Source organism: Salminus brasiliensis, chromosome 2 (assembly GCF_030463535.1).
Source record: "Salminus brasiliensis chromosome 2, fSalBra1.hap2, whole genome shotgun sequence".
Classification (NCBI taxonomy): domain Eukaryota; kingdom Metazoa; phylum Chordata; class Actinopteri; order Characiformes; family Bryconidae; genus Salminus; species Salminus brasiliensis.
Window position 1 is genome coordinate 37,701,850 of NC_132879.1, and position 24,859 is coordinate 37,726,708.

General features: G+C 41.2%; 1 protein-coding gene and 1 long non-coding RNA gene across 7 annotated transcripts in view; one reads left to right on the forward strand and one right to left on the reverse strand.

Moving 5' to 3' along the window:
• The window catches only part of LOC140549201 (uncharacterized), a 48,397-nt gene that overhangs the window by 20,162 nt on the left and 3,376 nt on the right, over nt 1-24,859 (reverse strand). The window contains exons 2-6 of one of the 2 annotated variants that reach the window (XR_011978965.1): nt 6,748-7,637; nt 5,865-5,922; nt 5,510-5,673; nt 3,207-3,259; nt 1,920-3,000 (exon numbers count right to left, since the gene is read on the reverse strand). This is a non-coding gene — a long non-coding RNA (uncharacterized lncRNA). Of the gene's footprint in view, nt 1-1,919; nt 3,001-3,206; nt 3,260-5,509; nt 5,674-5,864; nt 5,923-6,747; nt 7,638-16,609; nt 16,780-24,859 lie in introns of both variants that reach the window. The other variant, XR_011978964.1, reaches the window with a different exon arrangement.
• nrcama (neuronal cell adhesion molecule a) overlaps nt 6,804-24,859 on the forward strand; it is an 88,622-nt gene continuing 70,566 nt past the window's right edge. For all 5 annotated transcript variants that reach the window (XM_072672587.1, XM_072672586.1, XM_072672591.1 and 2 more), the window contains exon 1: nt 6,804-7,008. The gene's annotated coding sequence lies outside the window, so the exon portion shown is untranslated. The remainder of the gene's footprint in view (nt 7,009-24,859) is intronic.

Below are 24,859 nucleotides of genomic sequence, written 5' to 3' on the forward strand. Positions count from 1 at the left end.
CATCCTTTATTTGGATGTGTAGGAGGAGGCACATCCTTGGCTGGACAGCGTCCATGGAGATGGTTACAAGGCAAATTGTAAAATGGGCAAAGCTTATTTTAGTAGACTATTGTGGTTTGATTTGATTGTTTAGGATGTTGAGTTTTTTTAAAGTCGAATGAATGATAATTTTTTTATGTATACATTTCCTAGATTCAAAATATTTGTAGTCGGGCCCGTGGTGGTCTTTGCCCAGAGGAGCCGTGGTGGGCGTCCCTTATTTTCATTTTGGAAAGGTGGCAACCCTACCTCTGAACCTTAATACCACGAAAATCAAATGCATCTGTTAGCTTGTGCAAAACAATGAACAGGCCCATGCATTTTGAGCTGTCTAGTGATGTGTTAGCAGCAGTTTAAAAAAGAGGGGTCCCCCTCCAGCACTGGCAGCATGGTGTAATAGGGGGCACCTAACTAGTGGGTAGGAACTGTGAATGATGAAATTGGAGAGGGGAAAAAACACAGTAAAACTAATCTTTACAAGCTTGCTGTAGCGCTTAGTGCAGGCCGTGTGTAAAGCTGCTAACAATAAAAGACTGGCCTCACACCACAACTCCCATTCTCTGCGCTACATCAAGGTACAGCTGCTACCGAAGAACCCAATCCACTAAGCAATGCTGAAACAGACTGTAGATCGAATTGCTTTAGCTCAGCTTATGAAGAATTTCCTGAGAGTAACTCTTTTACAAAAGGTGACCAGGTGGTCTTTCTGCTCACAAAGCAGCATGGTCAAAGTAATTGACCATGAGGAATGTGTCTTATTCACTGATGTGACAAATACTGCAGGTGGGAGCCTGGATATGCCTACCCTGCAGCTTAGTCACAGCTTCATCAAATGAACACTCCAGAACTTACCAGTGCAGTCAGTGTGACAATTACTCAACCCCTTCATGACCTGCGTCTTTAGAAATGAGTAGAGCAACACTTTGCTGTAATGACCTGCTGCAAACATCACGCATAGACAGACACCCTGAATAGAATCCCTCATTTGAGCATACATTTGCAAATCAGGTGGCAATGCAATTGCTTGATGCTTGATTGCATGTTAGAAATATGGCCAAGTTAAGAGAGTTGTCCATAAAGTTCAGAAAAGAGATCATAGACTTGCACAAACAAGGGAAAGGATACAGACGGAGAGCAAAGCACTGAATGTTCCTAGCGATAGTTCAAAGTTAAAGGAACACTGGCTACACTACCTGGACGTGGCGGAAAGAAAGGAAGCTATCACTGACCACCAGGTTCCTAAGGAAAGGCAGATGGTCAAAAAGCCTTAAATGACTGCAAAAGAGTAAGGCTGCACAGTAAGGCTCATAATAAATGCTGAAGGTCTCCACACCTGTACACCTCTACTTCAAAAGCACAAGAAAAGTAGGCTTCAATCCAGAAGTCCTAGAAGAAAACATAATGCCTTCAGTGAGGAAGCTGAAGCTTTGTCATTAATGGATCTTTCAACAGGACAATGATCCCAAATGTACTGTCTGCCAAGTCTGCCAAGGCTTCATTGTAGAAGCAGTCTTGGAAGATTCTAGAGTGGCCGTCACAGTTGCTTGACTTGAACCCCATAGAAAATCCCCTTCGGTGGGATTTGAAGAAGGTGGTTGCAGCAGCAAATAACAGTTCTCTTTTTGAAATTGTAGTCAGTGTTTAGCTTGTTTATATAGATTTTACTTCTTTGCCTACCCTTATTACACATATTAGACTGCTTTAATGTGTCCCCCCTCAGCCAGCTCTGATCTGCTCAGTGTTGTTTAATTGTCTTTACTGTGATAAAAGTGCGGTGAAGCAGCTAAGTGCTTTGTCTGTCTTTCTAAATACAATTGTGAATATTAAACCATGCTGCATGGTGACTGTGAGCATGTAAGAATGTTCATGAATGAAATTACCTGGTAATAATTGATCCCGAACATCTCTCTTCTGTTGCCACAGTAACAGAGACTTCAGCTGGGAGTAACGAGACCCTTAGGAACACAGATCTGCCTTTAGAAATATTGCCTGTAAAGCATACCCTCAATCGTACATGGATCGCACTATGGAGTGACATTTATCTAAAGCTAAACATTATAATGAGTAATAATAATAATAATAATAAGAAGAAGAAGTCTGTAATTAATAATGCTCTGTATTACCTCTATCTTTGCAGGTGTAATTCTATGCAATGTACAATTTACACTCAAATCCGTTCAGTTCCGCTTGCTGCTGTTGTGCAGTTCCACATACAGACGGGTAGGGAATACAAAATACAGCTCTGTCATAAGCACACAGGTCTGTTTTCTGGTCCATCTGTATGTTGCCATAGTTAAAACACGTAGGAAATAATGTTATTATGCAGTAATGAGTTGAAAATAGCTTTACTAAAAAATGTAATTGCTACAGTGGCATTTCTGTTCTGAAGAGCATAAAGATATAAATATATTATTTTTGACAGTAAAAAACTGCAGACGCAAAGGTTCAGGCCCCCTGCACAATCAGTACTCAGTAACTTTTATAGCCAGCTAAGATCCCGTTTACACCTGGTCATTCCATGTGAGTAGTATCTGAATTGCATCCTGATAAGATTTCAGCCACATGCAGTTACACTTGGTAGTCAAATGTGTCTCCGGTTAGTCAGATGGAAATCCGATTGCTATGTGGAGACTGGAATATGCAAATTTGCATTTGTTGGGATGCAATTATTACTGGTGTTTGGGTTGTATTGAAAGGGGTTTTGGTTGCCGAATGCGTCTTGACGAGACAGAGGCATTTGCACTGCTTTAGCATGTGGCTCAAACGCATCTTAGTCCACCTCCTGAAGTGAGAGATCTGGTATCTGGAATAAATAAGTCTTTGGTGTGTTTACTTACAAGTCTTTTAGTTCCAGTTCTTCCTTGCAAAAGGCTTCTAGTTTAGGGAGATTCTTGGGTCGTCTTGGGTCGTCCTCGAAAGAGCAGTGCAGCAATTTCTGATGTTTAGATGTTTGGATCCCGACTGTGAGGGACACATGGATATTTTTTGCAGGTGTCTCTGCACAGTAAAACAGTGCACCACCACTTCACCATCTGCAAAATCCTCCTGTTCACTAAACAATACACTAATATTGCTTAAAATATTAAACAAATGTATCATCTGTAACTTTATGCCTTTTGGAGATCAGTGAACAGAAAGCTTGACAAGACAGGACACCCAATATTCACCTTTTTGTGTTGGACACAGATGGAATTGGGTCCCTGCCTCTAACCCATCTGTGCTGTGAACACACACACACACACATGCACACTAGTGAGCAAACACACACAGTCAACAGTAAGCACACATGCCTGGAGCGGTGGGCAACCATTGGTTTGGTGCCTGGGGAACAGAAATTGTGAAGGGCCTTTCCCAAGCAAGCTTCCGAAGTCCAGAACTCAATACAGAGTGCTCTAACTGCTAAGCCACCACTGACCAGGGATGCCCAAACTTTTGCATGCCATAATTGTGTCCTAATTTTGACATATTGTCCAACCACTTATATGTCCTGAATTATAATTAGTGCTGAAGTCACGGCCATCGGTTTAGTGTGTTAGGTGTGCTAAGTCTTTGTGCCCATCAGCTCAAGCTCTTGTGTGAGCAGATCTTCATCAGTGTCTTTGCTCTTCTTTTCTAGGCTGATACTGTAGAACCATTTTATCAGGCAAAGAACCTAAAGACGTCAAAGTCTCGTCCTTTTCCCTGTTCCACTTCCTCAGGCTCCATGACTGGTCATCTCCGTCTCCTCTGTATTCTGCTCCTCCTCAGTCCTCTTCAGTTCCACTGTGCTTACTTTAGTCTGTCTACCTGCAATACCAGGGAGGTATTCCTTGGAGGGCTCATGTGTAAACAGAAGTTGATACATTACCAGAAACTGCAGTGACGTCTAGATTACAGCCGGCAAAGCGGAACATTTCGTTTATTAGTCATGTTTAGTTTCGCTTCTGAAAGTGTCCCTGGAGTGTACTTTGTGCATAAGTCCAGAGAGAAGCAGCAGAAATCTACACTGTGAGATGTTTGTTCATCCAGTAACGCGACAGCATTGTAGTTTTGGAAACAATTCCGCAGAGACTTTCCTAGATAATGTTTTAAAGTGGCTTTGGTGATTTTGAGTCCTGGAGCCGTGTCCTGGGGTGGTGTCCCGCAGGGTTCGGTTTTAGTGCCTCTGTTGTTTCTTTATATATGCTGCCTTTGGGATGGATTATTAAAAGTTTTAATGTTTCTTATCATTTATGTGTTGATGATATCCAGCTCTACCTCTCCTTTAACCCTGGTGAGGAGCACAGTTTATGTTGGCTCATAGACTAAGATTAAGGTTATCAGGGATTGGTTAGCGAATAACATCTTGCAGCTTAATGCTGAAAAGACTAAGGTTTTGATTGTTGCTCCTCAAAAAGGTGACCCCCCATGATTAAACAAAGCCTTGGCCTTCTTTCCTCTTCTGTCCACTCGAGCCTAAGAAATCTAGGTGTTACATTTGATCAGTCCATGTTCATGTGCTTGATACCTATGGTAAACCTTTTTTTCATTTAAAAAATATTAGTAAATGATGATTTTTAGTTTAGTTTTAGTTAATATGCTTGTATGTCATCTTGTAATGATTACTATAATGGCTGCTTGTGATCGCTTGCAGGCGATCACTGATACTAGGTCACACAAAAGGTCTCATATAACTCCCTTGTTAATAACTCTGCACTGGCTTCCTGTTGAGTATAAGATCTAGTTTAAAATTCGTACGCTTACTCAGAGAGCATTGTACGATCAGGCTCCAGGTTATGTGGCAGAACTGCTCCACCCTCATTTATCAGTACATTTTCTTAGATCAGGTAAGTTAAATCTACTGTCTGTTCCATACTCCTGGCTAAACACTTGTGGGGATCGAATATTTGTTTTGTAAGACCCACCAGTTCATGCACCGGGCAGCATTGTTCTTTTGAGTTTTTTTTAAGTGTGTTTTTGAACATTATTATTTTTATAGTGTTTTGTAAAGCACTTTGTGACTGTGGAAAGGGCTGTATAAATAAATGTCACTTTATAAAGGTAGTGCTGTTAGCATGTATGCTAGCATCCTATAACTTTATACTTTCTAAAGTACATTTGCTTGACTATACACATGATTCTAGGTAGACATTGCAGACATTTATGCGAGTGCATGTACAAATCATATTAGGGTCCGACAGATAATGCCCTGCTTATAACAACTAGTATGCTGTCATACTAATTTAGACGTAGCTAGAGAGTCAGCTGAATTTGACCATGGATTCATTAATGACATAGCGTTAGAAACTGCAGGTCTGAATTAGGAAATTAAGTATCAGGCAAATCCATTCAGAAGACCATAGATTCATTTGCCCTCATAGTTATTAAAATGATTTAGTATAATATGTAAATGTAAACAGTAATTTATATCCTGTACTGCAGACACTCGTGTGACAAACGCCATGCAGGCAGTAGTGGCCTAGCAGTCCTGTTCTGTCTTCTCTCCTCTTACTTTTTCCACTCAGTCTTGAAGTGTACCATCCTGCATTCCGGCTCATAGCTCATTTGGCTCTGGATAGCCTCTACGCGCTCGTCCAGCCAGATTCTCTCCCAGAAGACCTTCAGTTGCAGGTGATCTCATCATTTATCCCCAAGCCACCTTGCGTATCCTCCATGCTAAAAAATAAATAAATCTATAGAGTTACAACATCCTTTATATTCAGTATAAACATCCTTTATATACAGTTTGTACCTCCGGTTATGTTATGGTAATTAATAACCAAAACATGCGCTCAGTGTACACTGAAGAATCTTATTCTCTTAATTTGGAGTGCACTGCCAAGTGCTTTAGCAGTCGGTTGTCTTACCAGTGTGTGGAAGAGCAGGAAATGTGAAAGCCCTGTGTAGCCGATCCATTCACAACAACTGTAAAATAAAAAGAGAGAAAAACAGAAAATGTAACAATGATGGATGGATGTAAAGGTGCATGTATTTGTCACTGTACAGCAAAATTTGTACTCTGCATTTAACCCATCTGGTGAACACACACTCACACACACACACACCCAGAGTGGTAGGCAGCCAACTTCAGCGCCTGGGGAGCAGAGAGGGTAAAGGGTCTTGCTCAAGAGCCCAACAGTGGCAGCTGGAATCGAACCCACAACCCTGTTATTGATAGCCTGGCGCTCTAACCGCTGAGCCAGCACTGCCCTATGGATGGATGGATGGATGGATGGATGGATGGATGGATGGATGGATGGATGGATGGATGGATGGATGGATGGATGGATGGATGGATGGATGGATGGATGGATGGATGGATGGATGGATGGATGGATGGATGGATGGATGGATGGATGGATGGATGGATGGATGGACTGTGTGATGGGACTGGACTAACTAAGCTAAATGTTTGGGACGATAATTTTAAGGCCTGAATCGCCATTCAAAAATTTGGGTTAATGATAGCAGGGTCTGGATACTGGGTAAAGGTTGATGATTAAAAAAACGTTCAGACAGTAACCTGTTAATAAGTAGGTAATTACAGTATGTGATGCTATATGATTTATGTGTGTTGTTTTCATTGTTTACACTGTTGTTGAAATTCGGTTGTTTGTGATAAACCAGTGAGTGTGGATACAGCCTACACAGCTCTACGACTAGGAGGCGTGGCTTTGCGAGAAACGGGTGGGAAATGTACTACCCAATCTGCACGTCGGAATACGGGTGGGAAATACGAATCCAACTTACTGACCAATCCCGGCGCTGGTGGGCGGGCCTTGTCGGAATACGGGTGGGGAAAGAAATACCGCGTTGGACAGCTGGCCAATAGAGTGTAGCTGCAGACAGCTGGTGGAGAGGAGCGAGAGAAACGCAGCACACGCTGTCAGGCTGCGGGGGGGGAACAGGAGAGCGCTGACCGGCCGGAGACGGACCCCGATAGCAGAAAATCAAGGCGCAACCTGTTCAGTTTCATGCAAGCGGAAGCTCGAGGGCTCGTCACGACAGCGGGTGAGTGGTTTTGCCTCGCTGAGCGAGATGCGGAGCCGTCGCTGCGTTTCAGGCGGCTCGTTGTGCAGTGGCGGCTTTGCAATATGCGAGCCGTGCGTTTGGCGCAGTGCATGTGCCGATGAAGAGGAGGAGGAGGAGGAGGAGGAGGCGGCGGAGGAGGAGAAGGAGGAAGATGGTGATGGCGTGCAGTCGTTCATTCCCCCATGGCAACCGATGATGTTGCAGATAGTGATGTAGGGGTGCCATGGCAGGTGTTTGCACCGTGAGGGAGGGACATCCCTTGTCTGCTTTGGTGGAAGCCATCATACATATATACATATGTGTGTGTGTGTGTGTGTGTGTGTGTATGATCAACAGAGACGTGTCCTTGTATTGTTGGCTCATTATTGATAGACAGGCCTGCTGCAGTGAATGGGCTGATGATGATGATGATGATGATGATGCCCGTGTGGCTTGTTGAGGCGTCACCAGCCCATTTGCCTGATTGCTTTATCCCTGGTTCTGGTCATTTGGGTGGCCAACGTTTTCCCATTATGGTCCGTGCAGCCAAAGGGCAGGTGCAGTATACAGTAGGGGACATAATGGCCCAGTCTTCTTTATGTGAAGCATTCTTTGACCAGTTGTAGACACTGTGGGAAAAAAAAAATTAGGCTGTTATGATAACATAATCTGACGTTGCGTTGGCTTATGGAGGCGTCTCGCAGCGTACCTGTCCTGGTCAGGCCTGTGCATATGGCTTTCTGCAGAATACAGCTGCTGTGGTTATGGCCTACATGTGGATACAATGGTGCCTCAGCACTGGGAATGCACCAAAATGGGAATCCTGGGCTGATGTCCATGTCTGATAGGTTGTGCACGTGTCTGCTGACACCAATGCTTACACATAAAATGTAAATATTTTACTGCAGTACTGCAACCTTAATCAGCATGGGATGGCATCATTACATCGTGACATCTGAATGCAAAGGAACTGTACAGGTATACTTCTTCTGCCCAATCAGTGCAGTACAATGAGTGCAGATCTACTCCCTTGTGGACCAATTGCCGTCCTGAAGGGTTCACTACATTTAGCAAGGAGCATACTAGCACCTTTTCACAGCCAATTCCCAACTGTTATTAATAGAACATTTGAATAAGAAGCCTGGAGTCCGATAGACATATCCTGAGTAAGAGCAAGGCTTTTGCTAGTGGGCTGGATGTATGTACGTTTTGAGGACGTAAATATTAATGAGCCAGGACTCTGTTTTGGTTATGCTGGATTTTCTTATCAGTGTTTGAGATTTACTGTATGTCTCTTCCATGTATTGAACAGTCTTATTCAACTAGACCAAAAATAAAGTTTTCCATTGCAGGGCCTCTTTAAGATGCTGTTTAAGAAACTACCTGGATCCTCTATGAATTCAGCTACTGACCTCATCTCCAGTTCTCCTACTGAACAATGTGGTTCAGCTAGTGTCTCTATTGTCCCTCCTGTGTAACGCATTACTGTGCCACAGTTTCTCAGCATAAGGCTGACTGCCTGATGTGTCCGTGTGCCTTGTCGCACAAATTGCCGCCCAAAATCAGGCACTTACATGCAATTGTATAGGTTGTATTGCGAAGTCATTACTAGACTTTTATTCTCATGCTTTATTGCTTTACGTGACCTAAAGGGTGGCTATCTGTGGTGTGATTTAGGTCATTCCGTGTGACTATTCTGTTTTTAAAGCCTGAGGCCCGTTCAGCTTATTGTGGTAATAGAATATTGAGGTTCATACAATGGTGTGAAAATTATACTGAAGTACACGCAATTCTCTCTCTCACACACACACACACAGACACACAGCCTGCAGCAGTATTTTACTATGAGGTGTTCGTATGTATGAAATGATGGTATTATCATGTTTATGTAGCTTATTTTCCACAGTGTTATAGAACACCTTCGTTCTCTTTCTGAGAGTGGATGAGAATTGATGGATCTGAAAATATGGGCCAGTGTTTTCTGTCCCTGCTGGCCACGGGCTATAAATATGGAAACTGCAATTAGCTGTATTGCTCACTGCCATATTGGAAATCTGAGAGTAAACCAGCACTGTTGGAACTACACCTTGTATCTCCAAAAATAGAACTTCACAGACGAAGGACAAAATGCTCTTAACCCCAGTTTAAGTGTTATTACAAACTTATGTTACCAAAGAATAGCCCCACCAGTTTGTACAGAAGAGTAATAAACCTTAGTGTTTAATAGGCCTTGGATTGTTAAAGGGTTTACAGGGTTAAGATTCAGTTGTAGTCAATGTAAAATATTTATCTCATGCCATTTTGGGCCATTTATGTTGGCCTGTTTTTATTTTTTATTAGCTGATATATTAGTGGATATGTGATAGGGAGACAGAAAGTTGGGGCTAGGAACAGCAAGCGAGAAGTGATTAAAGGAGCTGTAAGCATTTCCTCAGCCTGGCACTGAAAAATGAAGGGGCTCAGCTGTGTTATGGACATGGAGTGATGTGTGAGAGGAAGACAAGTCCTTATCTGGCAGCTCTTTCCCATGTGACTCAGTGAACATTTTCTGCTTTCATTCTGCTCATATGGGTTTCCTCCAGGCCTCTGCTAACTAACATTTAGATGGCGATTTCTTACAGGGTTTGCTGTAGGGTTGCACTGACATTGGAACTCTGCGCTGATGCAGATACAGATACAGATAGTGTTGTTCATACACATAAATATTTACAAAATTAAGATCTTTGGACTAAATGTGCCCATTCTTACCATTTACAATGACATGCAAAAGCTTCAGCACCTCAGTAAATAAAAATAGCTGTTACTATGAATAGGTAAGTAGAGTGAAATGAGCACTATGCAAAAGTTTGGGCACCATATGAGATTTAAACTCTCAGACCTTAATTAGCTTGTATGGGCCATGGCCTGGTCACAGGACAGGCCATGTGATGCACATCTCAAAGCTGTAAAAAAAAATGATCTCAAACCTTCCCAACAATCGGCAGCCATTGACTCCTCTAAGCAGCTGCCTCAGCTGCAGTCTAAAAAAATTACTGTGGTCACAAAGCAGGAGAAGTGTTTTAAGGTAGTTGTTTCCTCTGTTGGTAATGTAATTAGCAGTAGCAGTAACAGGAATGGTGGAGGTCAAGCTGAGGTCTGGAAGCTGAGGAACACTTTCAGAAAAGGCACAAACTTGAGCATCAGAAATTTCAGAAAGGTGTGTTTGATGATTAGAAAACCTATCCAACTGTTTAGCATATGGATTGTGTGTTTGGCTTGTGTTGCAGCCAGTGGCATGTAGAACATTTCACTGGTAAAGAGAAGAATGGATCTAATTAAATACCATCAAATTCTGGAAGTGGTTATCACACCATCTGCAAAACAGCTGAGGATAAAAGTGGATGGCATCTACAGCAGGATAATGATCATAAACACGCCTCGAAATCCACAACAGACTACCTCAAGAGGTGCAAGGTGAAGGTTTTATTGTGGTTCTCACAGCTCCATGACCTGAATATTACTAAAAATCAGTGCGATCCACTACCATGCCAGGTAGCTAAACATTTGCTTCAGGCCCTTTTCCTGCTTTGCTATTTATACAGCTGTAAAAGATGGAAATATTTTAAAGTAATATTGCTTAAATGATCAAAGAAATTTTGAGCAGGGTGACCAAACCTTTGCATGCGACTGTACACACAGTAAAATTACTAAAATGCAGATATTTTATCGCAGGCCAGTGTCACCTAAACTTTCTGCTGTTCTAGAGAACCATAAATATGTTATGAAATATCTGGTTGAAAAACCAATGTCTGGTGATACTCTAATTTGCTGCTGCCAGTTTGGGGAATGGACAAGCTTATTGTGTCAGTGCTCCCAAATGAGAGACTGCTGAAGTTGACATCATTGGAGTATAGATAATTCAATAACTTCCTTAAAATCTTTTAATTAAAATGAATAAATTCTACTTAAATCAAAGCATAAATCCAAGGTGGGGTAAATCTGAGCCTGAAATTTGCCAGTCAGATAATTAAGAAATCATGTATGCAAACATTTGGGCACCCATGATCAAATTACATGTATTGATTTAACTGAAAGTAAGTACAAATTCTCCAAATAGCAGACAGCTATCTCCGGTAAGGATCTGTGAAACCGGGGAAATCTGGGAAAGTGTCCACCTCTGTCCCTCTCTGGAGGCTCTCGTATCAGAATCTTTTGTTTCTATACAGAGGAAGAACTCTGCTGAGTCACACCCAGTCCAGAATCAGCTAAGCTCATCACTTTAAGGGCCACTGGGACACCTCTACCAGCCCTGATCCTGGAATAAGGTACACGAGGTGCTGCTGACTTAGTCATACTTCTGTCTTTAGCTTCATGACTAGGCCTGAGATGAGGAAGCACTGTTATGTTAGCATACGTTAGCGTGCTGTGCGTTTGCATCCCCACACCCTCTGCTCCTTCTCTGCCTTTGGCAGGACAGCTGGCCATGTGATCTTAATTACTCAGCAAATGTGCCACTGGTGGCTCCTGTTCTGCCTTTTTTTTTACTGCATCAGAGATTTAAAACCTGATTTGAGCCAAAGCAGCTCCGTTCAGAGCGCTTCACTGGCTCTGGACAGAGTGGATGAATTCTGTTTGCTTATAGATAATTCTTTTTACGTTCTGCAGTTGCTCAGAAAGTGATAATCCTAGGCGTAATATAACATTTATTTGCTTCCGTTGTTTTCCCTTTCTGACCCCATCCTTTAGGTGTACTGAGTAAAAAAGAATATGAGCGCACAAAAAACTGTGTGTACTAACAGCACAACCAGACCAAACAGTCTAGAGACAGAAAATGAGACATTAATTGCACACGTTATCTCACAAATCTCCACAATAGCCAAACACTTTGGCCGTGGCTCCTGCTTTATACGTGTAATAGTATAGAAAAAAGTGATAATCTGCATCTTTCTCTGGGCCACCACACGATTAGAAGGGATTAAGGTCAAAGACAGCACAAGAATTATAGAATATGTTCACTGCAGTATGTCAGGGCCTTACTTCTAGGCAGCCAATGACGACTTGACTCAGTCGTCACATGACCGGAATTATCCTGAATGCCCGGTGACTCTTCAGAGCTGGGGACAATAATTACTGTGAGATTGCGTAATTGATTCTGTGAAGCTGTGATGGGTGTGTGGAACTGAAACGGTCGCCGTCAGCAATCCATATAGAGACTAGATTCTTGTTCTGTGACAGACCAGAGAACCATGTAGAGAACTGGTGTTTTGTTCTCTAGATCTATTAACAAAAAGATTCATAAGATCAGACTTACTATGAATTATACAGTTACTACTATATATAGTAACTATTTTGAATGATCCAGTAGCCACTATGAATGTTGAATTATTACTCTAGTCAGTTACTCAATTAGTCAGTGACTCAGTCAGTCAGTTACTCAGTGAGTCAATCAGAGACTGATTCAGTCAGTCAGTGAATCAGTCGGTTAGTTAGTCAGTGACTCAGTAATTTATTCAGTCAGTGAATCAGAGACTCAGTCAGTCAGAGACTCAGTGATTTACATTTACATTTACATTTACGGCATTTAGCTGACGCTCTTATCCAGAGCGACTTACAAGGTTACTCGTATTACAGAGGAGGGCCAATGTAGTGTTAGGAGTCTTGGCCAGGGACTCTTATTGGTGTAGCGCAGCACAGTCACCCAGACTGGGAATCGAACCCCAGTCTCCCACATGGTGTGGTAGCTCACTGACAGGTAGTGGTGTTATCTGCTGCGCCACACCAACCACACCATGGTTTATTCATGGTTTATTATGATTTATTCAGTCAGTCAGTAATTTATTCATTCTGTCAGTCAGTCAGTCAGAGACTCAGTCCGTCAGTGATTTATTTATTCAGTCAGTCAATCAGAGACTCAGTCAGTCATTGACTCAGTCAGTGATTTATTCATATATTCAGTCAGTCAGTCAGTGACCCATTCAGCCATTATTCAGTCAGTCAATAAAATACTCAGATATAATAATAATCAGAGACTGTCAGTCAATAATTTATTAATTCAGTCAATCAGATACTCAGTCAGTGATTTATTCATTGTATATTTGTCAGTCAGTTAATCAGTGACTCAGTCCATCAGAGACTCAGTCAGTCAGTCATTGACTTAGTCAATCAGTCGGTTATTTATTCATATATTCAGTCAGTTACTTACTGACCCAGTCAGCCAGTCAGTGTTTTTTTATTGAGTCAGTCAGTCAGTCAGTCTATCAGAGACTCAGTCAGTCAATCAGTGAATCCGTCGGTTATTTATTCATATATTCAGTCAGTTACTTACTGACCCAGTCAGCCAGTCAGTGTTTTTTATTGGGTCATTCAGTCAGTCAATTAGTGACTCAGTCAGTCATTTAGTGATTCATTCATTCATTCATTCATTTATTCATTCAGTCAGTCAGTGACTCAGTGACTCAGTTACTCAGTCAGTCAGTGACAAAGCCCTTTACTGACTTAGTTAGTCAGTCAATAAGTCAGAAAGTGACTTGAGACTTCGATGCCAAAGAATCACCAACACCTCAGAGCTCTCTTTTTTTCAGTTCAGGGAACAAACTGGACACATGCACTCCACCAGGGCACAGATAGGTCTATATTCTGATTAATGACTGTGTTGTGCTGTACCTCATTGTCCAGTGAAAAAGCACTATAAAAGACCAACAGCGCCCTGTGGCGTTAGTTCTTTGACCTTATAAATTTGAGCATCATACACAAATACCTCTAGTATTTTGACAGTTTGATGAGTGCTGCAGTGGTTTCGGTGTCTTTGAGTGCTCTCTGCATGCAGTTTGGGTGGGTGGCTAACGCACTGCACTGCATTCGAGTTTTGCTACAGCCAGTATAATGTTCTGCTGCTGCAGCTGTTGCTAAACAACCTGTGATCAGAAACTGAGGCCATCCTTTCAGCTACAGAAAGAGACGTGACCCTGCACTATCATGCCTTTGGCCTGGAACCAAAAGGGTTGGGATCCTTATGTAACTCAGTCATTGGAAAAAAAAAAAACTGTCATTGATTAGTGCAGTTTGTGGATGAAGGGTAAGCTAGCCCAGTAACTGATGTTACACTTATTAGAAGTGTATCATATTTTTTTGCTTTAAAATAACAGCATTAAAATCATGCAAATCTTGTAAACGGGAGAATAGCGTCTGTCATTTCTACTATGCTGCTAACTGCACTGTGTAACTTTGTTGAAGCGGTCAAAACAACATCCTGTGATGTTATTCTACTGCGTCAGCCCAAAAGCTTCCTTCACTTTCAATGACAGTTCTGTAGCTTGTCCAGAAATGCATGTGTAAAGCATGTCCTTTAGTGGTGGCTCAAATCACAATTGACACTTCCCTACTGTAGGGGGAGACCATACAATTAAAACAGTTTATCTCTGTGGTATTTGTGTTTGTACCTGCAAAGCCACTATTTAATGTTAGAATAAATACAAAGGACCCTTCAATTATATCTACAAGTAGAAAGAAAGTAGCTGGGCCTCAGTATAGTCACACATTTAATTTGTGACAATACTCATTTTATGTTTTTTTTTGCAGAAGCAAACAGATTTGGAAGCAGAAGCAAACAGACCAATGGTAAACCCAGCAGAGAGGAAGACAAATGAGCTAGCATGTTAGCTTTTGGTTATAGGTTAGCTTTAGCTCACTAGTTAGCCTGGTTAAGAACTGCTGTGTGGGTGGAAAAAAAACGCAGGCTTTTAGCAGTAATAGCATTTGCATATTCATGACCTGTATTGTCATAGAATACAAAGATTACTATTTTTACTAATGGTAAAAGCTAAAGCACTTTCGGTTAGAAGCCGTTTACCAAGTTTGGGGCTTGTCAGTCGGCCAACTTATAACTTATATGTCGTTTGCCCTCAAGAGTAAGATTATTATGTATTAATACAGTAAACAGGGATTTAGGGGCCCTAGAGCTTTAAGTATCAATCAGTCTTAAAGAAATGGCAAACAAACTAACCCATCAAAACAAACCCCATCTACACCTGAATAATTTACCTGCAGTCAGTCACTTGCAGTCGGCAGTCAGCAGTCGGACTACCCTGACAAGTGAGAGATAATGCTAGCGCAGAGAAACTGAACATTTTAATTGGTGGGTTATTCAGCTCTGTAATTGATGAGGATTCAAGGCCTGTGGTCTGTGATTCATTCTCTGCCTCAGACTAATGTGTGCACTGACTTTATAGCCATGTGCAAATAGCTGATGGGTCAGACCACATGTTAACCCAGTCATGGACATCTCTCCCATGGGACGGGCTTCTGCTGCTGAACCGACAAGCATATCTGCTCGGTGTCCCAGAGCGAGGAACAATTACGCACTCCCAGATACCTTTCCAAGACCTCCGTAGTATCCATAGGGATGTTCTGAGCTCGATGTAACTGATGTGCAAGTTTTAGTCCTAATCTTAAGTCCTAATGCCGGTTTCGGCTAGCAGCTATTCTATAAACGGTGTTATTAATATAACACATTGTGTGTTATAGATTTAGGAGCCAGAGCAGCTTTAAGAATCTAGGTTAGAATGAAGTAGGGAGCCACTCTCATCTGCTGGGTGAGGCCTAGATGAGAAGATGAGAATTTGAATGTGATGAAACGAGTGATCTGTTTCCCTTAGAAGTCCTTGTACACTTCCTTCATCCTTTCTCTGATACAGTTGCATATGCCTCCAGCTTTGGCTCATTTATACTCATGGGAAACCAGACTACAATGCCTTTGTAGATAATGCTGCCTCAGAATCATTACATGCACAGAGAAAAACATGAAAAATTTACTGGAGACAGTCAACTTAGTGGCCTATATTTTTACACCACGCTTGTGTTAGTCGCTCAACACACATTTTGGCTCATGTGACGTTGTAGGGTGCTCTGGTTGGAGTCAAGATATACTAGAAGTAAGCCTTTCCTGTTATATTATGCATTCATTATTTTGGTGGGGCATCCCCATCACACTAACAAACATTTGACCTCATTTACTGCTCATCTCTAAGACACCAACAAAAAATTACTCTCTCCCTTAATTTACAGTAGTAAGTAAAGGGATTATGTATGACAGTATGATAAGACTACATCCCTGTTTATATGTAGTAGATTATTAGAGTTGAGAGTCATTATTTTACCCATTTAGGGGATGAGAAGGGGACTCACAGAGGTTGCATTTGCACAAGCCCAGAAGTGTGTGGCACTCCCCTGCTTATTAAATATGAAACACTCCTGGTACACATGGTTTTACACTGACAAGGTTACACAACTTGGGTATTCTTGCTTAATTCAAAGAATGCTGTAGATGTGCATGCTCTTTATGGAGTCCATACACTGTGAATAGTTCTAGCTTTTGCTCAGTGTGGTCTCTTGCACTCTGAATCATAGAATATATGTGTGTGTGTGTGTGTGTGTGTGTGGTAAAGTCAGTGGAACTGTAACATCTTGATAGGCCCTTTGGAGCCCACTGCTGTGTGTCTCAAGGTCTCGTCCGTCTACAGTAGAGAATTTGTCCTAGCAGAGAACTGAGCTGTGGGTTTTATTAGCCCAAAATAAATTGAGCTTCTACTAATTAATGATGGCACTTTTACACACACTGTTTTACCACTGGATTTGTGAGCTTGTTACTTCCTGTAGAGTTCAGCTCTCATTGACAGTGACTGGCAAGTGTCCAGGCTAGCTGCGGCGCGCTGATGGCGGATTGAATGCTGTCGGGCAGTTGAATAGGGCATGGAGAGACTGGAGGCATGCAGAGAGGGTGGTTGATTGAATTCACTGCTAGGAGAGAGAGAGAGAGAGATCAGCACAATGACATTCAGTAACACAGCAAGCTGCTCAAGGGACTTGATTTATGAGGTATGGGTATGCAATATTATTTTGTCAAGAAATAAGGCAGTCGCACAGAGACGCAGGCCCATGTGGTGGTTTTGTTTGAAGAATTTGAATGGGAGTGCGTATGCATGGCCATGTGTACAATGAATTTCTCACTTAATGAATGTTAGCTGTTATTACTCTCGCTTCATTTACCTTGATTCTCTGTTGTCATGTTGGTAGCATGTTGCTAGCACTACTATGCAGTGTAATAATAAACGTCATGACGTAGAGTTTGGGGCTGATTGAGTAGATGTGTCAGTCGGGACATATCAACTTAGGCAACAAATTGACACTCTATTGACAAATCGCTGACCTCAGGATTAGGTTTGACCTTTAAGTGGTGGCAGCTGCAGATCAATAGCACAATGCATAGGATGCTAACACCCAGGTCAGCAGGGAGCTCTGGGCATTAACCAGTGGTGCTATGCGCCAACACAGTAATGGGCTATAAAATGAGCAGTGGCCATTAAAATAGGGAGTGACATTCATCCATTTGCAGGGATACTATGTGTTCTGGAAAAACTGGAAACACCTGGAAAATGAGAGAATTGCTGTATGCTTGCGAGCTTCCCTATTAGAAACTTTTCAAACTAATGTTTTCTTGCTATAGCATTAGGGTTGTTTGCTCCTAATTCTTCTTATTTAATTCTAATCCTTTTTTTACAATGAGCACATATGTAAGACATATCAATAAATGACACATAGAAAAAACATTACCCATATGTGCAAGTTTTCCACCAGTTCATGACTTTCAGCCTAATTTGCAACTTGACCTCCTCTCCAGAAATGATTAAATTCTAAAAACTATAATTTCACTAGTCTGTGCAATCTCCAGAGGCAGTTTGGAAACTAATGAGCCACACAAAAGATTTGCAGATAATTTTTCATCTAATGGATATTTTGTTAATGAAAAATATGGTAATAGATGTTGGATAGTACATCTAGTAACCTTGTGTGTATAACCAATTGATACTGAGAGGCTGTTGGCTATGTTGTCATATCAGGAAATCATGGAAATATCCTGGTAAAATGTTTTCCCGAAACTAGTGAAAACCCTGATGAAGATATGCTCCTAGATCTACATGGATAACCATTACAGACATGGACACAAAGACACCCGTATTTACCCTTTATGTTGGCCTCTGACTTTTACGCAATCTGTGCAGTGAACACACATAGTACACACTATTGAGCAAACACACACAATGAACGGTGAGCAGGCAAGTAGAGAAGATTAAGGGCCTTGCTCTAGGGCCCAACAGTGGCTGAGCCTGGGTATCAAACCCACAACCCTGTCATCAATAACCCGGTGCCTCTAACCACTGAGCCACCACTGCCACTGGTTAGCAGTGCAGTAAAATGAATAAAACCCACTTGATTGCAGTTGCTTATCATCACATAAATATTCTGCTCTTCCCCAGTACAATAAATATACCCCCAATTACCTCACACTTTTGGAGACATACAGCTGTATAAAGCTGGGGTATATAATCTAGTGTCACACAGTTTTCCATCAGAATGCTCCATCGGTATGGTTTTCTGGCCAGTTAATTTATAGCATTTCTATTCCACATTTCTATTATAATTTCTCTTTTGTTAGGCGTACTAGTTTGAACGTTATGACATCAGATTTACATTGTGGACTCAGGCCTTTCAGACCTTCTTCCACTCATAAAGGACTCTATCTGGGCCAACTAAGGCCTTGTTGTTTTGGCTTGGGGACTTTTTGCTTTGTTTTTGCTGATTTTTAATTTATTTGTTTATCATCATAGAGAGCGAGCTATCAGAGTTATCAGAGCGACCCCCAGCTAATCTCAGAACACCACCGACTCGGCTCTCTCTCTCTGTCAGTCTCTCTCTCTTCAATGGGCCTGATTGTGTTTGTGTGTTTTAACTGGTTTAACTGTGTGAGAAAGATGGTTTAGGATGGTTAGTCTATGGATACAGTGGGAAGTCTCTGAATGCAAGGATTACTGTCTCTAGAGGTTGACACCTATGTGGCTCCGATATCTCTGCTTACCCCTAGCACAAAGAAGGTCAAATAAAGAGGTGCCGACTGTGTCCCTTGACTTGTGCATGTGTCAGAGCTTAGGGACGTGAGTGTGTTTGGAAAGGGCAACATATGAATAAAGATGACCAACAAAGTGTGTTCACACACTGGAGTGAGAGAGGGAGGGAGGGAAGGAGGGAGAGAGAGAGAGAGCCCTGTTTGTGACTAATAATAAAATTGCTCTGAGCCAATATGATAAACACTGCATAATGCATTGTGTGTAACGAAAGATTGCCTTAATTAGGTCTGCTATCTTCATGCATGCTTTATCCTTTAATGACTGAAATGTTAGTCTTCTTTTGCAGCAGAGCTTTATATTGCACGCTTACTTACAAATCTTGGGTGAGCTACTCAGATGAAGGGGAGGTGTAATTATAATGATATCTCTCATCAAACCTGGGCAGCCCACAAAGAACTGACTGGGTTGTCTTATTTCACCTTTTGTGAGTTGGTAGTAGAACTGGGTAATATGACAATATTTTATTATAATATTGTGATAAATGTTGGTGTTGTGATACACAGAATACTTTTCTAAGCATATTGAGGATATGGTCAGTGCTTGAGAAACACTGCTCAACTATAAGTCTAGCACATTCTGAATAGAAATCACTGTACGAAATATGGGAGAGTATTTGGATGGTAGTTTTTAAAAAAATCTGTCACTACAGAATCAATCATGTCTATCGTGATGAATATTGTGTATCGTGCAAGTGTCTTTAAATATCGTGATATAATATTTTTTACCGTATCGTCCATCCCTAGTTGGTACGTATTCTAGATACTCAAATATATGTGCATAATAAGCTTGGGTGGTATAACGGTATTTAAAACTGTTGGCGGTATCTTAAAATAAGGGTAGTATTTTAGAATGGTGACATGTCTCGTGTCAAAGTTGGAGTACAAGGCCAAATAATCGTGCACTGCTGTGTGGGAGCTCACCAACTGGCGATGTCCGACGCTGAAAATGGTGGAAAAGAAACTAGGTTCGACTGAAAGACAGAAAAAGCAAATCTCGATGAACCAGTCTGCTCAATGTCCCTGAAAACAGTGGAAACACACCTAAGACCATTCACTCAAATTTGTGCCCTCAGATATGTGTGTATATATGTGTGTGTTTTGAGCCTCACTCAGTTAGCTGGAACATGGCCTGTGCTGAGGTGTTTAGTCAGTTAGCTAGCACTTCTTAACTTATCTAAGCCTTGATAACCATCTATGAATCCAAACACCCCAGAACTGGTCTTTTTTTCACCCAACACCAACTGCTCGACTTCTCTCTCTCAGATATGAGTTTTCATGGTCAACACTTGTGTCGGTAGCTCAGCAGCTAGTCTTCAGCAGCTGTACTGGGCTGTCTGATACTCGTGGAGCTGTAGCCAAGCTAGTTAAGCAAAGGCTAGCTTAGTGAGTGAGCTACAGATCCAAAACCATGGGGGAAAAAACTTTACATTCAGCTTCCTGTCCTTTCAACAGCGCGATCGGAGTCATTCTCGTCTAAACGTCTAGAAGTGGGCTTTCAGTCAGCCAGACTTGAATTTGTTGTGTGGTGAGCAGATGTGATTGAGAGCAGTTTTAACACTTGTAATTGTCAGATTGATTTCAAACTGAGCAGTCATGTTAACGTAAACCCCAACCCTACTGCCTACTTCATATACTACATTTTTGTTTCTAATTTCACAAAGCCTTGGTGTAGTGGTTGGATGTCCAGATGTTGTTCTCAGTTTATGTTGCAAATCTGACTATGCAGATGTTTCTTATACAGAATCCAGAGAATCTTCTCTCTCCATGGAGGTTACCCAGCTGCTCGTTTCTTCCCTTGTCATTTCAAGACTCAAAGCAACAATATGTAGCATTTGTTACCTTAAAATAACTTACAAAGACAAGAACGGATCTGCCCATCTGTACTTGATGGCAATGGTCAAAAGCCGATCAGTACCAAGAGCACTTCGAGCTTCAAGTACGGCTCGGCTCGACCCGCCATCTCTTAAGATCCACGGCAGACAAGCGTCCAGGCTTTTTTCTGTCCTGGCACCGAAGTGGGGGAACGAACTTCCCCTAGGTGTCTGAAAGGCAGAGTCGCTTACTGTCTTCAAATGCAGACTGAAGACCCACCTCTCACCCACTTCATTGCTGTGTACCCTTCCCAGGCCGCCTCCTTGTACTTAGTTTAATAACGCAAAACCACACAAACAGTCTCTCTCTCTCTCTCTCTCTCTCTCTCTCTCTCTCTCTCCACTCTTTCTTTCTCAGGAGATTGATATTCCTGGTGGACCTGGACCACACAGGCTTTCAGCAGCCTCATCAATTAACCATGGCAAGCTAGTCTCAGTTAATTTACCTATGCCTTTAGGGCTCTGGGCCTGCATTTCTCATTCAAGAGCCCTGCTCAAGGGCAAGGACAAAAAAATGAATGGTTTTCATTGTCTAGTTTAAAGCTGTCTTGTTTCCAGCAGATTCTTTAGAGACCTAAATGTGCTCTTTTTGCTTCCAGTGTTTGCTGCAAAGTGAGTCGTTTCACATTAGTGACTGATGGTAAAACCAATTTACTGCAGGTTTGAAGACGTAGATGTAAAACATTGTTTATTTATTGGTTTATGGTGTTAATTCAAAGGATAGCAAGGCACATTAACGTGACTCTAAATATGCTTAGTGAGGTCTGAGATTAATCCCGCATTTATTGTACCTAGCATGCTTGATGGATGATTGTAGATGGGTTGTTGTAAAATGCATCTGCTGAGCAGCTGGATGTATTTACTCGGTGCTGCGGACAGATTTTGTTTACAGAATGTTATGATGTACATTTTAGCACATCCTCAGATGACCACAGCATCAGAGTCACACAAATCGAAAAGCTTCAGGTCTCACTCTGGATGGTAAAGCATTCCACTTTTTATTATTACACTATTACAATGATGAACTTGTATACTGCAAACTAGTGCTGTCAACATTAACACATTAACAGACACGATTAATCTGCAGACTTTAACGCGTAATGCAAATTTGTCATCTTACCAAGTTCCTCACGTTGGTCACTCTCCTTACAGTGCATAGTGACGTATAAGCGGTTTTATTTACAGATGTAAATAGCTGCTCCTCTCTTAACACACTTAATCCAGCCCATTGACTGATCATCCATTGATCTCTTAAAAAGTTTTGAGGCTACATTTCTCAGATATGTTCAGATATTATGAGAAAAATTCCTCTAGCCAGTTTATTAGGCATTTATTTACCCACATAAGAATTCAGGGATGTGCTAGCTAGCATTTTAACTTGTGATTAATCATAATTATTCGAATATTAAATCAGAATATAATATTATAATCAGAATATTGTTTAGATACAATTAAACTTTTAAATTACTGACACCACTACTACAAACACAACTTTTACAACTTTAAATACAAAAGTAATGGTATGATAAAATGTGTTGAGTTATATTTAGAAAATAAATAAATAGGAACTATGTCTAAAATGTGCAAGTTTGGGATTTTGTTTGGGCTAAAAGGATTTATTCACTCTTTCACATTTTCACATACATATCTATACAATGTGACATTCGATCCAGGGATGCCCAAACATTTGCAGAAGATCCAGTGGAAATAAGTGAATAAACGCACTTTTCTTGTGGGTTCGATTGGTCTCCTTGTCTCAAAGAAAGGCTCAACAAGGATGCTTGTTGAGCTCATTCATTAGCGTTTGTTCTACGAAGCTCGCTCTTTTCTCATGTCTTTGGTTAGTTTGTTGGGCAGCGTTGACCTGAGGCTTAGAGAACCAGACTCTGGACTGGAAGGTTGCTGGTCTAATCCCCAGGAGCAAGATTCACTGCTGAGGTATCATTGAGTAAGGCCTCTAACCCTCAACTGCTCCCTTGGCGCTGAGGTGGCTGCCCAATGCTCCTTGCAGTGTGTTTTCACTGCCTTAATCACTAGTGAGTGTGCTTGTGTGTGTGTATGTGTGTTCACTGCTACATATGGGCTAAATGCAGAGGTTCTGCTGTTGTGCAGAGGCAATAAAGTGTGCTTAATCTCACGCTTAGTTTGTTCATTATTGGCTTTTTAAAATGTGACCTGCACATTTCTATAACCCTCTAAAATGAGGGGAATGAATAATGTAGTTAGTAGTAGTAGTAGTAGTAGTAGTAGTAGGTAGTAGTGGTTGTGGTAATAATTACGGCTTTGGGTTCTTCACTCTTAAGTAGATGTGGTTCAAGCTCAGTGATTGAAGTTGGAAGTGAGTTAAAGTTGGACCGTTGAAGAGAACAATAAACAACTACATTGTTCTCAAGTAAAAGATAAAGAAAAGGTAAGAAAACAGTTGAACCATTCAGGTTTTAAAAAAAAAAAACTCTCCGGGAAGAGATTTTTACTCTGTTGCATAGTTTTTATGTGGGGTTGTGACAAATAAAATGCATTTAAAAAAATATCTTATTATTATATTTTATATATTATTATAGGTGGACAAGGCCTTAGACAGCAGACTCAACTCACACAGCACACTATAAATATAAGATTCTTGAGGAGATTTTGGAGGTTCTTCAGTTTGAAACTGCTGAGGAACCTCTTAAGGTGCTTTGAGAAATCTTCACCCTTTTCTTTTTAAAAAAAGGTTCCTCAAAGCACCTTATGAGGTTCCTCCAGTTTTAAACTGAAGAACCTCCAAAGGTTCCTAAAAGATTGTATAATTTAAACAGTATAGTGTGAGTTTAAAATGAAAGAACCTTCACTTTCCAAAAGTTCCTCAAGGATCTTGTACTTTAAAGTAGTAGGCCGATAACAGTATTTTTTTGGATGATGTATTGTCCCAGAAATTATTGTAATAACCAATATTATTGTCATTTTAAGAGCTTTTATTGTCACCAGTATACTAGCAGTGGCAATATAAAAGCATAATGATGCACTCACTCCCTTTGTCCTAAAGAGCAATGAATGTCCTGATCATGTTTTTTTGCCTCTGATTCAGTTCCCTAATGCTGACTGTCGGACGATACTAATCCGATCTGGTCTGAAACAAATGTTTATGACTTAGGTAAGACGTGCTGTTAAGTAGACTCTGATGAAGCAGACACAAGCCAAAGCCGATAGTAATAAATAAATAAATGCACTGAGTCGTAAATGTAGCATTTAATATGCAAGCAGCTTGTTGCTACATCACAGAAACTCCACTCACTCACTGAATGGCCTGCAGTTCTTTCGCCAGCTCTGTTTCCCATATGCAGTTTTTTCTTGTCCATTTGTTTTGTCTATTTTTGTTTTTGCCTATTATTGTTGTAATGCTGTTAGCTTCATTTTAGGTTGTTCTTGTTTTCTTTTGCGCAGGACAATTCACGTTACTTTTTGGTTGAAGAATTGAACAAAACCCGACACCTAACCCTAAAACTAATCTCACCCTTAAATCAACTCTAAATCCTAACCCTAACCCTAATCTTACCCTTGAATCAAACCTAAATCCTAACCCTAACCCTAATCTTACCCTTGAATCAAACCTAAATCCTAACCCTAACCCTAATCTTACCCTCGAATCAAACCTAAATCCTAACCCTAACCCTAATCTCACCCTTGAATGAACTCTAAATCCTAACCCTAACCCTAATCTTACCCTCGAATCAAACCTAAATCCTAACCCTAACCCTAATCTCACCCTTGAATGAACTCTAAATCCTAACCCTAACCCTAATCTTACCCTTGAATCAAACCTAAATCCTAACCCTAACCCTAATCTCACCCTTGAATCAACTCTAAATCCTAACCCTAACCCTAATCTTACCCTTGAATCAAACCTAAATCCTAACCCTAACCCTAATCTCACCCTTGAATCAACTCTAAATCCTAACCCTAACCCTAATTTTACCCTTGAATCAACTCTAAATCCTAACCCTAACCCTAATCTCACCCTTGAATCAATTATAAATCCTAACCCTAACCCTAATCTCACTCT